A 16,580-nucleotide genomic window follows, 5' to 3' on the forward strand; every position below is an offset into this window, starting at 1 on the left:
CATCACACAGGGGAGGGGGGACCACACTAACAGCCCCTAAAGGGGGGGTAACCCCCCCAGGAGAGGGTTTGAGCCCCTGCTAGTTTTGAAAAAACAAAGGGGTTGGAGGTTCTCCAAGAGAGAGTTGAAGGCCCTGCTCGTTAAGAGGTTCAAATCCCCAAGTGGGAGAATCATTAAGTGTTACGAATGTTTGTCGAGTTACCCCTTGATTTGTCTGTTTGTTCATTGCGCTCGCTGGTAGTTTGCTTGCTGTGAAACTGTTGCAGAGTCATTGTACGGAGGTGTTACGGATTCGTAACTCCTATATAACTCTTGTGATTGGAAATGTTAAGTTTTGTGTTAAGGACATAATTTGGGCGTTCCAACCTGCAGGGATAAATTGAGCTGCAGAGAAGAATTAAAGCATGAAATGTATTGTTTTTTAAGCACAAGTTGAAAGAACTGTATTTGTTTTTGTCATAAGTTTAAAGGATCGAACTCTTGTCTGTTTGTATTTGTATCTGTATTTGTATGTGCACTGAATTGCATCGATTTGCTTGGAGTACTAAGTTTTGTATTATTCGCGTTGTTTACATGAAGGAAGCGAGTGTTGAAATGGAGCATGTGCGAGTTCACTAGATTTCACTGGAATAAAACATGCTCCACTGTATATTGTGAAGCATTGGTGTTTTGACACAGTCTCTCTGGAGTGACAAACAAATGCCAGTGAGAGAGTTCTAAGACCACAAAGAGAGGGAGTGCATGTGAATTCGGTCTTGGTGAACATCTGAATTAGAAGCGATTGTGGGATTGATAAGGAACTGAAGATTACTGTACGATGTCATAATCCTACATACGTTTACATGAATGTCTTGGTGGAAATGATATTGCAACAACTGGAGCATGATCCGTCAGATATGCGCACATGTGTCTCGGTGCAGTTTTGAATATTCCCACAACTGGGAAGGCAGTTTTAGTGTGTCTTGAGTCATGAATCACGCGATGCCTTGAGAATGGCTGGATGGTGCACGAATGGAATGTTGTGTGTGTTCCATGTGAGAATCCCTCACTCGTGCTTTTGTTAGGCCGCGGATGTTGTATGATGGATTAAAGCTCGGGTTTTCTCACTGTGAGATAACTATGTGAAATAAGAGCGAGAGAAGAACCTTCAGAGTTTAGGCTTTATTCCATTTGATTGGAGCCGCTTCTGTGGGCACACCGGGGAATACAGGTTCAGCTGGGAGTACATAAGCAGTAACGTATACATGTGCGATTAATCATTGCAGACTAAATCCGCGTAAGCACGGAGTTCGATATAATCTCCATTCTCACCAGTCAATGAGCACCTTCAGTTAACGAGCATCAAGTGAACAGCCGATGTAAATGGCAATGCCCCGGGGACAACCACTCGTGCCGCGGAGACCTCCCCTTATACGCGAGACGCACAACATGTGATCCCGCGTCATGTCCCTCAATTCACCTCAATTCACCACATTCTCCACACCTTTAAAATGTAACTAGGGGCCCATCTTACACACCATGATTGCTTTAGCACTATAGGAGTATACATTTCAAGCAACGCGGACTAATAGGTCTACAGAAGCATACATGCCAAGCAGTGATTATTTTGAGTTGTAGGAGCATGGAAATGAGCATCGATATATGATATAATGAGCATATGGGAGCATGAGCAGCGAGAATGCCGATAATCCCCTTTACAGATTGAGTCGTCGAGGGGGCCTTATTCGTCTACCTCTCCGGGAGTAAATGGCAGTTTCACTTGAGGGAGACTCCCGATCCTCTTGGTGAGCCTCGACTTGTGCCGGGGATGTCTCCTCGATCGCTCTCGGGTGGAACGCGGCAGCCTGCCGCCCGGCGGAGTTCCTAGGGGGAAATGTCAGAAGGAGGAGTGCCAGAAGGTGGTGTACCTGCGGGAGGAGTACCTGAGGGAGCCAGATGGCGAACCGACACAGTGGTCTCCCTGCCATCCGGGAGCCTGACATGAGCATACTCTGGATTAGTGTCAATGAGTTCGACCCCCTCCACCAGGGGTTCATACTTGCTTTGTCGGACCGGGCGTTTCATGAACACTGTACCGGGATGGGTCAGCCAGTTGGGCACCGTTTGACCGTCAACATAACGTCGCTGGTGAGTAAACATTCGTTCGTGAGGAGTTGCATTGGTGGACGTGCAGAGCAAAGAGCGTATGGAATTCAGAGCGGCGGGAAGAGTAACCTCCCACCGCTCGGGGCCCAGTCCTCTCGATTTCAGCGCCAGAGTTACGGCTTTCCAAATAACTCCATTATACCGTTCCACCTGCCCGTTTCCCTGTGGGTTGTAACCCGTCGTTCGACTAGTTGCTATGCCGAGCTCTAGTAGGAATTGTTTTAGCCCGGCCGACATGAAACACGGCCCTCTGTCTGAATGTATGTACGAAGGTTTCCCAAACATAGCGAAGAGGTCAGAGAGACATCTCACGACAGTGCCCGAGGTCATATCCGAGCACGGAAATGCGAAAGGGAACCTTGAATATTCATCAACAACGGTGAATATGTATCTGTTGTCTGTCTCGGTCGGCAGGGGCCCTTTGAAGTCGATGTTTAGTCTCTCGAAGGGGGAAGTGGCCTTGATCAGTCTGCCAGATGCCGCGCCATAGAATCTGGGTTTTAGTTCAGCACAAACAGGGCATGAAGCATTCATTTGTTTAATATCTTCAACAGAATAGGGAAGATTTTGTCTGCGCACGAAATGTGCCATCCTGGTTACCCCTGGGTGGCAGAGAGACACGTGTAGGTCTTGCAAAGCCTGACTGATTGTTGCCGAACTGTAGACCCGCGAGAGGTATCTGCAGCAGGGTTTTCCTTCCCGGGCCGGTAAACAATGTCATAACTGTAGCAAGCTAGGTCTATCCGCCATCTCATAATTTTTTCATTCTTAATTTTCCCGTTATTTTTCCCATCAAACATGAATGCCACGGATCGTTGGTCCGTAACGAGCGTGAAGTGGTTTCCCAGTAAATAATGTCTCCATTTCCGCAGCGCTTCGACGATGGCGTACGCTTCCTTCTCTATCGCTGAGTGTCTCTGCTCGCTTCTAGAGAGAGTTCTCGAGAAGAACGCGACCGGCCGCCCAGACTGATTAAGTGTAGCAGCTATGGCGTGATTTGAAGCGTCGGTTTCCACCACGAAGGGCACCGAGCTGTCGATCGATAAAACCACGGACTTACTGATATCATCCTTGAGGTTGTGGAAAGCTCTTACAACAGCGGCATCTGGTGGAAAGTTTTTGCAATGCACTAGGGGATGTATTTTCTCGGAGTATTGCGAAATCCATCTCGCATAGTAAGCGAACATCCCGATCACCCGGCGCATTGTCTGCAAGTCCTGAGGTGGTGGAAGCTCACGAAGTGGGCGCAATCGTTCAGGATCAGGCTTAATTGTGCCGTCGGCTATCGTGTAGCCGAGAAGGTCAATTGACCTTGCCGAGAATACGCATTTCTCGCAGTTGAGAGTCAGATTATATTTTCTAGCAATGCTCAAGAATCTGTCTAGATTCCTATCATGTTCCCCCTGATCCCTACCGCACACTGTGACATTATCCACGTAAACAAAAGTGTCTTTGAGGTTTTCATCTGAGATGATGTCGTCCATAACCCGTTGGAAGCAAGCTACCCCATTCGTGACACCGAAAGGTATTCTCCTGAATTGGTAGAGGCGCCTCCCTGCCTGGAATGCGGTGTAAGGTTTGTCTTCCTCTCGGATGGGAATTTGATGATAGGCGCTTCGCAAGTCGATGGTACTGAATACCTTATAATTGGCCACGCTGCTCGACCATCTCGTCTATGCGCGGCAGGGGGTAGGCATCGAGTTGGGTAAAGCGATTGACCGTTTGGGAATAATCGACAACCATTCGTTTCTTATGGTTCTGACTGCTGGTTACTAACACCTGTGCGCGCCATGGCGAGTCGCTCGGTTCTATAATTCCTTCTTCCAGTAATCGCTTGATTTCTGAGGTGATGAAATTCATGTCAGCAGTGGTATATCGCCGCGATTTAATCGCTATCGGTTTGCAGACCGGCGACAAGTTAGCGAACAGCTGGGGGGATGTCACCTCCGCGGTGGTCAACGCATTTAAAATTAGACGAGGCTTGCTTCCTCCAAAGGGTATTTCGACGCTCGTGTGCTGCTTGAGGACATTATGACCCAGAATTACGTCTGCGCACAAATCACGAAGCACCAGTACCCTTACATCCCGATGCGTGTACCCTTTACGTCCAATTCAACATTGCAGTACCCTCGTACGCGGGATTGTAGTGAGGTGGCGGCCATGCATACCGTATTGTCAGTCGGGTGGATTATCCATTTCCTGTCCTTCACTAGCGAGCTGTTGACGAAACTTTCAGAGATACAGGTATCAATCAGTGCCTCACCCATTTGCCCGTTAACGTACGTTGATGATAGCCTTGGATAGATTCCCCGGGAGGCTGCAGTTAGTTTATTTTGCGAGTAGAGAGCCGCAGAAGTGGGTTTATTTCTCCTTCGAGTAGATTTACATACCCTGGCATAATGCCCTTTCTTGTCGCAATTCATGCATGTGGCATCTCTGGCGGGACATTTTTGACGAGGGTGCCTTTGTACCCACAAAAGAAGCATTTACCAACCGGAGCAGTTGCTGAGGAGTTTGACGTGGCCTGGGTATCCGGCTCCTCGGGTGTTTCTCCATCCCCTATGTCTGGCTGTGTCTGTGCCAGTGGGGTTCCTCGGGTTCCCACCGTAGCAGCGTTCATTAGCAGCATCGGTGTCCCAAATGACTCAGATTGCTGCTGAGCCGCATCCATCGCTCGTGCCTGATCGACTACCTTGTCAAGAGTGGGTTGCGCTTTCTCTAGTAAGCGTTGCCGTATGTGGGCTGATCTGAGTCCTTGGATGAATGCCTCCCGTGTGGCTTCCTTTCGGTGTTCCTCGGCGCTTACGGCCCGGAAGCTGCCGTCTTTTCCCAGCTGATTCAGAGCTTGCAGGAACTGATCGATTGTCTCCCCGGCTGCTTGCTTGCGTGTGTTGAGAAGATGTCGTATGTATACCTCGTTCTTGGGCTTCACGTAGAGCGCTTGCAGCACCTCGATCGCTGCTTCGTAAGTGTCGCACTCCGAGAAGAGCCTGTATACGCTGGGCGAGACATGATTCACGAGAGCGGCAAATTTGTCGGCTCCTTCCTCGATGATGGTCAGATAGTGTGAGAAGGAACAGAACCAATGCGACCATTTCATTTCTGCGTCAGTCGCGTTTGGGTCTGCGTCGAACCTCTCTGGTTTGTAGATCTTGTCCATCATTGGTTGAGAGAGCCGAGAAAACCAAATGGAATAAATTTGTTTCGATATTACTCATGCTGTTTCGGCTTTAAACACTATATGTTGCATAAATATCGATATATTACTAAAACTCTCATTGTATGTATGTATGTATGTATGTTCCCGAAATACAGCCAAAACGGTACACTGTAGCACAAAAATTTTCATCCCACCTTACTCACCATTCTCCTGCAGTGTGCAGTATCAAGTTTCGTTCAAATCGGGCAACGAAAAAAATTAGTAAAGAAATTAATTCCCGATTCAGTCAAGTACTCTCCGGGAGTATTTGATCAATGCAAACAACCTCAGCGGTATAGTTCGCTGGAGCTATCTATTTTTTTTCGAAATGATTTTTTTCATCAACCGCTGTCACAACGGGAACCCAACTGTTTCACGGGTCGTCGAGTACAATTATAAAAAGTAAAATATATTCTGAACGGGGTCCATTTGGGAAGGCTGGCTATCACGGCATTATGAGAAAAATTAATTAAATAGCACTTTGTTCAGGACGTAAGATGATTAGGTGCATGCTTGCGTATCCTCTCCGGCATTCGGGCATTTGTCAGCCTCGCGGGTCACTGTGTTGGAATGTTTGTTTGCCACGCTCGGTGACCTGAGAGACACCGTGTTTCCAAATTTTGATTTGATTTGTAACCATTGTACTTAAAATGTGATCGAAATGTAGAAATGTGATTTGTAATGAATTTAGAGTGATTTGTAAAGTAGTTGTGTTTGATTTTGGTACCTTGTGATGAACGAGGAGTATAACATCCACCGGCACTCCGGTAAAGAGTGATCGGTTAATTGCTCACTTGTTATAGGTAATCCTTTTGCCCTCTGAAATTGTAGTTATCAAGTGTGATGACCACACAGATGGTTTAATGATGACTCTTGGATAGATGTGAAGTTTAAAGTCACAAGCATTTCCTAAAACTCCCTATTGGTGTTTAGCAGGTCGGGTGATTCATTAATGTATGTATGATCCTTCAGATGGACGTTAAACTGGGCGTGCTGTCTTCATTAGTTTGTGAATGTTAAAGTTGATGAATGACATTAGTCGATGGATGTTAAAGACAAATTCCTGCCCAAAACTACTGCTGGGATGGCAATGGCAAACCACCCAGTGTAACCCTTGGATGGTACAGATGCTCAGTAACAAGTATGTGCTTTATCGGAGGAGGATATCGATGCAAGCAGGCAAAACTCAAGCGAAACTTTATCGACTCGAGCAGGCAAAAATTCCTTGCATATAATGAATAAAATTATGTTAACTCAAATAAGAATTATTGAATGTCTGCAAGATTGCCAGAAATTAAGTTTTCCAAAAACTTTTGAGAGGCAAGCTAGTGCTCTTTGGACACAGAGACTTTGAATATTTATCACAAGAGCATTCCAAAGGCTTGCCGAGCAAGGTCAACTTGCCTGTGCGAGTAGCAGAAAGCAAAACGTCTCTGTTGGCTTTATATTTTGTAATACGGGATAACAAAATCGTTATTTCCAGCTTAATTCATAAATCAAGTTTAATTGTACTACAATTTTGTTTTTCTGTCACACTGATAGACCAGAAAGCTGCTAAAGAGAAATTGGATAAATATGCAAATAAACTTTGCCCAATCTTTCTGCCATGTAAACGTTTCCTTCGTGAGGAGTCGGTGAGTTGTCACAGGCATGATGTGGAAATCAATTTAACTGTATTTATTTGTTTTGATGAAAGAATGGATTTGTATTTATATGGTTAGAGTTTGTGATAAGATGGTCAGAGTAAGTGTGATGGAATATACAGAATTTTGCTGTTGCAAGTGTGAGGGATTTGGAGAAGAAAATGGACAGTGCAGAGGTTTAAATTGTTGATGGATGGAATAATTCCAAATGGTGATGAGAAAGGTTGCTTACAGATTTGTTTATCGATATTTTGCAGCATCCGTTAACTATAAAAGAAATGGACGCTCATCAGATCGATGAAACAACGTTAGCATTTGGTATTGTTTAAACTGTTTGGAGAAATTTTGTATCTTTTAACCATGTTGTCAAGCTTTTGTTCCCAAATTATCCAAAATGGACGCCCTGCAGCCAAAGTGGTCTGGGGGCACTGTCAAGTTTTGCAGCTCGACAACCTCACACTGCTGCAAAATCTCAAGGCCGAGTGGCATGGACCCACTCTCACTACGGAGGAGTTCGCAGAGCTCGAAGTCCTGAGAAAGGTTCCTAAATGATCTGTGATAGCCTTTCTTGTTTAATTACCCTTGTTTAATTAATGTAACAATGTGCAACCCACCTTGGAATTATAAAAACAGCACACCAGTGTGCTTTGACCTGCATTGTAGTGATGAACCAACGAGTGATACGAGTGATATAATGTTTCCATGTGTTATTCATCTGAAAGGTGATTTTCATACCCCTGTTTACTGGGTTGGTTGTCATATACATAAACATGGGGGAAGAGTTGATAACTAGTGGAGGTTGTGTACAGTAACCGAGTTAATTACTTTCAGACTCAGTTCATTAAAAGGGAAAAAAAAACTCATTCAGAGCACTGTAGGCACAATATTTTTAGTGTTCATTGTTTTTATTTTTTCCATTACAATTCATTATGGTATTTGAACCTTCATGTTTCTTTTGGTTATCATTAATGAGTTGATTCTAGACTAGGTTTCTTTGGAATTTGACTTGTACTGGGAGGGCTTTCTCTTTGTGGTGATTTTGTTTGACTTGTCTCATCGACAGATTAAGCTTATTTTGAATTTAGATTCGTCATCAGTTGAAGGTTTATGAAAGATTTTTTTTTATACAACCTCGTTTTGCACTTGATCGATTTTGGCAGTCCGTCAGTCATCCGCCATTCGGTTTAATATCAAGTTTTGATATGGAATTACAAATTGGGAAACCTTTATCATATAGGTCTCGTAATCTTAATTTAAATGTATTATTTAAGCTACATTGGGGTCTTCAAATTAATAGAGTATTCTCCTAATTTGTTTTTCTCACTTATTATTGAATGGATCGAAATTTGCGGAGTAATTAGAGTCCGCACCTTTAAAACCAGTAATTTGGACACACAGGTAAATGATCGGTTATATCACAGTAAGGTACACCGTTGGTTATTGGTAACTTGTATTGATTGATTCATATATTATCAATCACTATAGCTGTGGATCTCGTGACATGGGTTGATCTATTAATTAAGGGTGGACAAAAGTTACTGGGAATTGAATCGAAATAATATATTAAGTTGAGGTATTTACATATATTGACTTGACAGAGGGTCTATGTTATTAAATTGATTGAGAGATTGGTCAATTTTATAAATTAGGAATCATAAGCTAACTGTAAGGGCAAAATCAATATATAAGGGAAATCAGCATGATATTTACATAACCATAATGCAGAAATATAAAGAATGGCTCGACCAAATAGCAACTATGAAATCAGTTAATGGAATTCGGAATTGTACCATGTATTATAATTGAATTGCTCTCACTGATTCGTAGCTGGTAGCTGGCAGTCGCTGGTAGTCGCTGCGACTGGCCTAACTGTAATTTAAGTAAAATGCCTCCACAATTTGCAGAAAGACAAACAAAAGACAAACCAGAATCATGCTGAATGCAGAAGGCATTGGAGGAATGAATGTTAAGTAGGTCAGAATGGAAGAAATATTTTTGAAAATCTTGTAATGACACCACAAGCAGCATGAAATAATATTGATTAACCTCCGCCATCAAAGATCGGAGGTTACTGTTTTCTTTCTAAACTAAACGCTTTCTAACTTACTAAACTTACTAAACGCTTTCTGTTTGTTTGTTTGTTTGTTTGTGAACAGTATTATGGAAAAACTCCTCGACGGATTTCGACAAAACTTGGTGGGGGGGGGGTTAGGTCTGGTCCAAGGATCATGCCATTCGATTTTGGACTTGGTCCAAAGTCCAATATGGCCACTATGGCGGCCAATTTGAAAAAAATATTTGAATTTTTTTTTTTTGCATTTCTACATGTTATAAGTGATTTCCAACAAAAAACATGCCAAAATTATAATTGCGGCTGATTTTGTAACTTCAGGTGGATATACCCACGTAAAATCAATTTCTGTCTCAAGGAATCAAGTTATGATGAATGAATTGATTATGTAAAAGGGAAAGTTGCAAACTATAACTCTGTGAGCACTGTTGACGTCAAATTGAATGAATAGGATATCAGGTTCACTTGAGTGACCTCGCAGTATTGGCAGCGGAGGTCTTGCACTCGACCGAGTGCTCCCCCTCTAGTTGTATTTGTTTTCTGATTTATTGGACAGTTGCATGATTTTTGATTCAGTGGTACTTCTTGTTCGTTTACTTACCCATTCCCCATTTCAAAGTAAGCGGGGTATTTCCCACACTGACTTGGTCTTCATGACCATCTTTCCTCAGTACGGAAGTGCTAAGTTAGCTGGACAAAAATAAATAAATAATAAAAAAATGGCAGCTGCTTTGGAACTGCTTGTGAATGAAACTGTGGATAGTTTAGCAGATATGAATGTTAAAATGATTTCAAAGGCAAATGGAAACTGCAAAACAGAATCGCTTTGGATTTATTTAGTGCTTGCTCTGCAGGGGGAAGCCGATCCTCTTATTGGGTTTGAATGTTGTACTTGTAGCTCAGACAAATTAGAACACATTGAAAATTACAGAAGAAGAAGCTAACTTTCATAATTATTATGCAGATGATGGAATATTTTTCTTGACTAAAATGGATATTTGGAGGAAGGTGGACAAAATTGTTGATTTTGCTCCACATGTTATTTGTTTTCATAATACTTTTCAATTGTGCTACTACAACATTGCCCTCACTAAAGGTACATTCACTGATTGCCTCATGCTTTGAGAGGAAAAGTACCCCCTTTATAATGGTACAAACTGAAGAGGCCTTTATAGAATTGTGCAAATTGGAACAATGAAAATACTGCTGCCCTTTCGACATGCAAATAGCAAATGAGACGGTTGTTTTTGAGTGCACATACGACTGAGATTTATTTTGATTTTAGCATGTCGTTTAGGTGTAACATATGCCCAGTGGTGCTGGGGGGGGTGGGGGGCTCGTGGGGTCATCGCGGCTGACTCCAACGTGCATCGCTCACTTTGGCGAATCAAACATGATTGCACGAACTGCTGCTACAAGTCCCCAAATTCTGCTGGGGCTGGATCTCTAGGTCACATCTCGAGTCCTCTTCATCTCCTTCAACCCGGTGTCATCTGTAACCCAGTGTTGGGCCCAAGCTCGTACCTACCAGGATCTAGGATCAGCTCAAGGAGCGCCTCGACTGTGTTCCCCGTTGGGCGCTGCTCTATTTAAACCCTGACCCGCTTATCTTCTGGCCTCTGGTAGCATGCCTTTACAACTCGTGACGTGACCTTTACAACTTTACAAACTAGGCAGAAACACGCTCATTAACCCTGTGGTGTATGGGCATTGAGTGCTGAGGGGGCGTGGAGGAGTTGTGATAATAGTCATGTGGCTAGGCATGCATATATCTGTTCGCGCCTGCTAGAGGCTCTGAGTAATGTGCATCTGAGTACGCAATAAACAGAGTTACGACTACACTCTCGACTCTCCGTATCTCATTGCACCTCGGACACTACAATTGGTGAGAGGATGGGGTCGAATCACCGCTTATGGCGGAGTGCATGTTTTCGTCGGCAATGACTTTGGGTTGTTGCCGGAGCAATTGGATTTCCAGGCGCACACGGCGCCGGGAAAATCATCGCAGCTCGTGCGGTACGAGTTCGATCACCTGGCAAGGAGCCCAGGGGAGCGCATCGCGAGTTTCGCCACGCGGGTGAGACATCTTGCCGTCGCCTGCAAATTCACGTCGAGTGAACGGCAGGCCAGGCTCAAAGATCGTTTTCTTGCTGGATTGCAAGACTCGGACATGGTTTCGGCGATACTACGGCTGGAGTACGAGGACATTACGTTCAATTCAGCAGTCGGAACGGCATCGGCGTCGAACGGATGCTGAGAGATATCCAAGCTATTGCTGGCCAGAGCCTCGCAGGTTTTCCGGAGGTCCACGTGGCGTGGGACAACCCCGGTGACCCGGGGCAAGACCTGCAACCTGTGCGAGACCACCCCGACGACCCGGAGCAAGACCTGCAACCTATGCGAGGTTTTGTACATGAGGTACGCTTTTACGTCCCAGAGCGAGACCTGCAACCTGCATGGGGCAACCCGACAACCCAGAGCAGGACCTGCAGCCGATGATGAGCCTGTTTTCAATTGGTCCGATGGTAACAAGACCAATGACAGTGGAGATCGAGGTGAACGAGACACCGATCGTTTTTCAAATTGATACCGGAGCCGCGGTGTCGATCATGGGCGAACAGACCGCTTGGAGACTCCACGGTCTTCACCTTATCAGGTCTACCCTCACGCTGTAGACGTACACCGGTGAAGCAATTACGCCACTTGCTATGACAGACGTCTCTGTAACCTACCAAGGTCAAAGCGCCATACTCTCGCTGTTTGTGGTACGAGGGGAGGGGCCGGCTCTTCTGGGCCGAGACTGGCTGACTAGCCTCAGGCTCGACTGGACGGCACCAGCCATTCACCTTGGTTAACCCGTGCCGAGCCGATTAAAGAGTCTGTTGAGGGAGGTTCCTCTTTTGGAGCCCGTACCTCCATTTGCGCCCGTGCCTCCTTCGGGGCCCTACCTGATATGCAAATGGCCGGATATGCAAATCCTCTTCAAATTTCAAGTCAATGAGATGAAAATTGAGGATTTTAGGAACACCACCTGAGTTGTTGACCTTGGGCCAATGTTGATCTTTTGGCCAATGTTGATCTCAATAATAATAGGCTCGTTGAATTCAGTGACCTGAAATATAAATCGTCTTCAAATTTCAAGTCAATGAGATGAAAATTGAGGATTTTAGGAACATCACCTTCGTTGTTGACCTGGGGCCAATGTTGATCTTTTGGCCGACATTGATCTCAATAATAATCGGCTCGTTGAATTCAGTGACCTGAAATATAAATCGTCTTCAAATTTCAAGTCAATTGGATGAAAATTGAGGATTTTAGAAATCTCGCCTTAGTTGTTGACCTTTGACCTATGTTGGCCTATTGACGTTTTGACGTCAGAAACAAAAGGCTTCTTCCTTACGACAAACTCTACCATGTGGTGAAGTTTCATGAATATCAGTTTAAAATTGCGACTTGAAGGCGACAAAAAGACAGAATAACAAAATGGAACAACCACTCCAGTTGAAAAATCTTTGATTTTGCAAATAACAAACAAACAGACAGAAAGGGGTGAAAACAGAACCTCCTTCACCTTCGGTGGCAGAGGTAATGCTGCTGTTGGCAAACGTAACCCGAAGAGCTAACCCTAACCCTAACCCGAACCCTAACGGAAAGGGGTGAAAACAGAACCTCCTTCACCTTCAGTGGCAGAGGTAATGCTGCTGTTAGCTAACAGCGAACCCTCACCCTAACCCAAACACTAACCCGAACGCTCACCCTAACCCTAACCCTTACAGCTAACCCGAACCCAAACCCTCACCATAAAACTAACCCTAACCCGAACCCTCACCAAAACCCTAACAGCAAACCTTAACCCTAACAGCTAACCGTAACCCTCACCCGAACCCTCACCACAACACTAACCCGAACTATCACCCTAACCCTAACACTCACCCTAACACTAACCCTAAACCGAACCCAACCCTAACAGCTAACCCTAACCCTAACAGCTAACCCTAACATTAACCCGAACCCTAACCCTAACACTAACCCTAACCTGAAGCCTCACCCAAACCCTAACAGCAAACCTTAACCCTAACAGCTAACCGTAACCCTCACCCTCACCATAACACGAACCCGAACCATCACCCTAACCCTAACACTCACCCTAACACTAACCCTAAACCGAACCCAACCCTAACAGCTAACCCGAACCCTTACCCTAACAGCTAACCCGAACCCTAACCCAAACCCTAACAGCGAACCCGAACACGAACCCTGACCCGAAACCTAACCCGAACCCTTACCCTAACAGCTAACCCGAACCCTAACCCAAACCCTAACAGCGAACCCGAACACTAACCCTGACCCGAACCCTAACAGCTAACCATAACACTAACCCAAACCCTAACCCAAACCCTAACCCAAACAGCTAACCCGAACCCTAACCCAAACCCTAACAGCGAACCCGAACACTAACCCTGACCCGAACCCTAACAGCTAACCATAACACTAACCCTAACCCAAACCCAAACCCTAACCCAAATAGCTAACCCTAACCCTAACCTAACCCTAACTTAACCCTAACCCTAACCTGAACCCTAACCCTAACCTGAACCCTAACCCTAACAGGTACACGATGCCACACCATCCCACAGCACACAGATCACCACACACCCGACATTCTTCTCGTCTTACCAGATGTCAAAACATTTTGAAGACGATGTCATGTGAGTTTATGTTCTCTCTCACAACTGCTTATATCATTGCATGGAGTCATTCTAGTTCGAGATCGTTGCTTTTTCTATTTTCAGTTTTCAATCGTTGACTCACTCGTTTGTTTACCCGTTTGCTCATCTTGTTGTACTAGCGTCTGCAGATTTGGTACTCCTGAGTTTACATCCATTTCGATAGTGGTTTGTATTGCGTGCTTGGAGGAGAAGGATGTGTGTGACATTCTGCGGTGTCACGTCCATTTCCGTGCTCCGCCACCTGGTGGGCGTCCCGAGTACCTTTTGTTGTGTGATCAATTCAGGTAAGTAAACTGCAGTTTGGACGCTTGTCTTGTGTCTCTGAGTCTCTCGATTTGTGATGCCAACAGTTTCGGTAAAACTTTCCAGTGACGAGGAGGAGCTGGATTGTGTATTCGAGCTCACGTCCAGCATTGGTGTTTCCAGTGAATTTAATTTGACTTCAGATGACTGGATTGAATTTTGAGAGTCGACACTGGACTAGATGGCGCTGATGATACATCTCAAAGGCATGCTATTCTGCTGACTGTGTGACCTACAGTTTGATGACCTCCTCCAGGACCTACGGTGGAGGTGTTCCTGGGCTCCACCTCCAGTGGAGACCTACAGACCTTCAGTGACCTCAAGGTGACAGTTCATGCTATCCAAGACCTACAGTTTGATGACTTCCTCCAGGACCTACGGTGGAGGTGTTCCTGGGCTCCACCTCCAGTGGAGACCTGCAGACCTACAGTGACCTCAAGGTGACAATTCATGCTATCCAAGACCTACAGTTTGATGACTTCCTCAAAGGACCTACGGTGGAGGTGTTCCTGGGCTCCACCTACAGTGGAGACCTACAGACCTTCAGTGACCTCAAGGTGACAGTTCATGCGATCCAAGACCTAAAGTTTGATGAAAGATCTTCTATCACCCTTAAAACTCTGCAACAACTCATACACTGCATTGGTCGAGTTGGTACAGAAGCACTACAAACCCAAGCCAGGGAAAGTTGTGTCGAGGTACATGTTTTCGAGACACCTGTGTAACTGAAGACATATACCAGCGAAATTGTGCCTGTGATCGTCTCAGCCATTGTGTCCGTTGAGTACGACGGTGCATCCGACGCTTTGCCGTTGCTCGTCGCAAAGGGCAATGGATGGCTTTCTTTGGTCGAGACTGGTTAAAGGTCATCAGTCTCAACTGACATAATGTGAACCGTGTGTCCACCAGTGCTGGATTCGCATCAATTGTCGACAAGTATCCTGATCTATTCCTGACCTGCTCTATCCAAGACACCAAGGTCAAGATTCATGTGGACAGTGGATGCCGAGGCTGGGCCTATTTTCCATAGGACTAGACCTGCACCATACATGATGCGAGCGAAAATTGAGTAGGAGCTTGACCATCTATTGGACGAAGGAATCATCTCTCCAGTTGAATACTCCGACCGGGCAGCTCCAATTGCACCTGTACTGGAAGCTGATGGGAGCTTACGTACCTGTTGTGCCCACAAGACGACCATCAATCGCCGCTCAAAACTGGACGGATACATCCTCTGCCTTCGGTCGATGAGTTGATGATCTGTTCACGGCTGTCATGGCCGGTGAAACATTTACAAAGTTGGACCTGCCTGACCGACGCTTCCGCACAAATGGAACTTTCAGACGGATCAAAAACTTTCACACGTATCAATGTACACCAATGACAATTCGTGCGCCATTGATGCCCTTTTGACTTTTGGTCTGTCGTGCCCATTTTCCATCGAAAAATTGGGGACTTACTGAGAACCGTACTGGTTGTGTTTTCAGGATGTCTTGGTGTCAGCCCAGGAGCACCTCCAGAACCTGATTGAAGTGCTCAAGCCATCTCTCCAGTGAAGACCTTTGTCCCCCTCGTGAGAAACGTGTCCTCATGGCCCCTGAGGTTGATTACTTGGGTCATCGCATCACGTGTACAGGTATTTCTCCCTCTCCAGGTAAAGTGGAAGCTTTCAAGAACGCCCCCGCTCCCACCAAATGTGTCTGAACTTTGGTCTTTTCTTGGAATGTTGACCAACTTTGGCAATTTCCTGAAAAACCTCAGAACCGTCCTAGAATCGTTGCACATCTTGTTACCCGAAGCTCTTCATTGTAAATGGGGCTCTGCTCAAGAGAAAGCTTTTGGGGGTAACAGGAATACACATCAACTGAGAGTTATATGTAGATTTATTAGATCTTGTAGATCTAGTATTAAGTGATCTCCGTACGTCACATCCTGTTCATGACGATTCATTAAACCTGGCGCTCTGTCTCGTACGCTGGTCTGCTCATTACACATTCCGTTCACGTATGTGTACCGTCCTTGAGATTGATGTTAAGCTGGGCGTCTTGTCCTAATTTTGTTACAACCGGTAAAAAAAAAACATGGTGGATGCTGTTAAATCATTCTCATTCATTCGGTAACGACGTCGTTGAGGCTCATTGAGAATGAATTTTTTAGACCGGTGATTAAAAAAAAGGTATGTGCATTCGGTTTTTGACTTTATTTACCACAAACGTCCCACAAGGTTATACTCTCATACCGCGGTTCATACACCGCCCAAGTTAAATACCAGCCGCTCGTTGCAACACTTGAGAAACAATTTCCTTCACATTTTTTCGATAACCTTAACAAAATTATATATAGTTATATAAGTTGCTTAATTCCTTTTTTTTCAAAATCCTTCGCAGATCATTTGAACAGCCCTGATGTTGAATTGATTTAGGGAGCGGTGTATAAACTCAGTTGGTTATCTGCATAGCTTATCGGATACGTACGATCAATCACTGCGC

This window comes from Eptatretus burgeri, chromosome 4, assembly GCF_056783735.1.
Source record: "Eptatretus burgeri isolate ZD-2024b chromosome 4, Ebu_testis_v1, whole genome shotgun sequence".
Taxonomy (NCBI): Eukaryota; Metazoa; Chordata; class Myxini; order Myxiniformes; family Myxinidae; genus Eptatretus; species Eptatretus burgeri.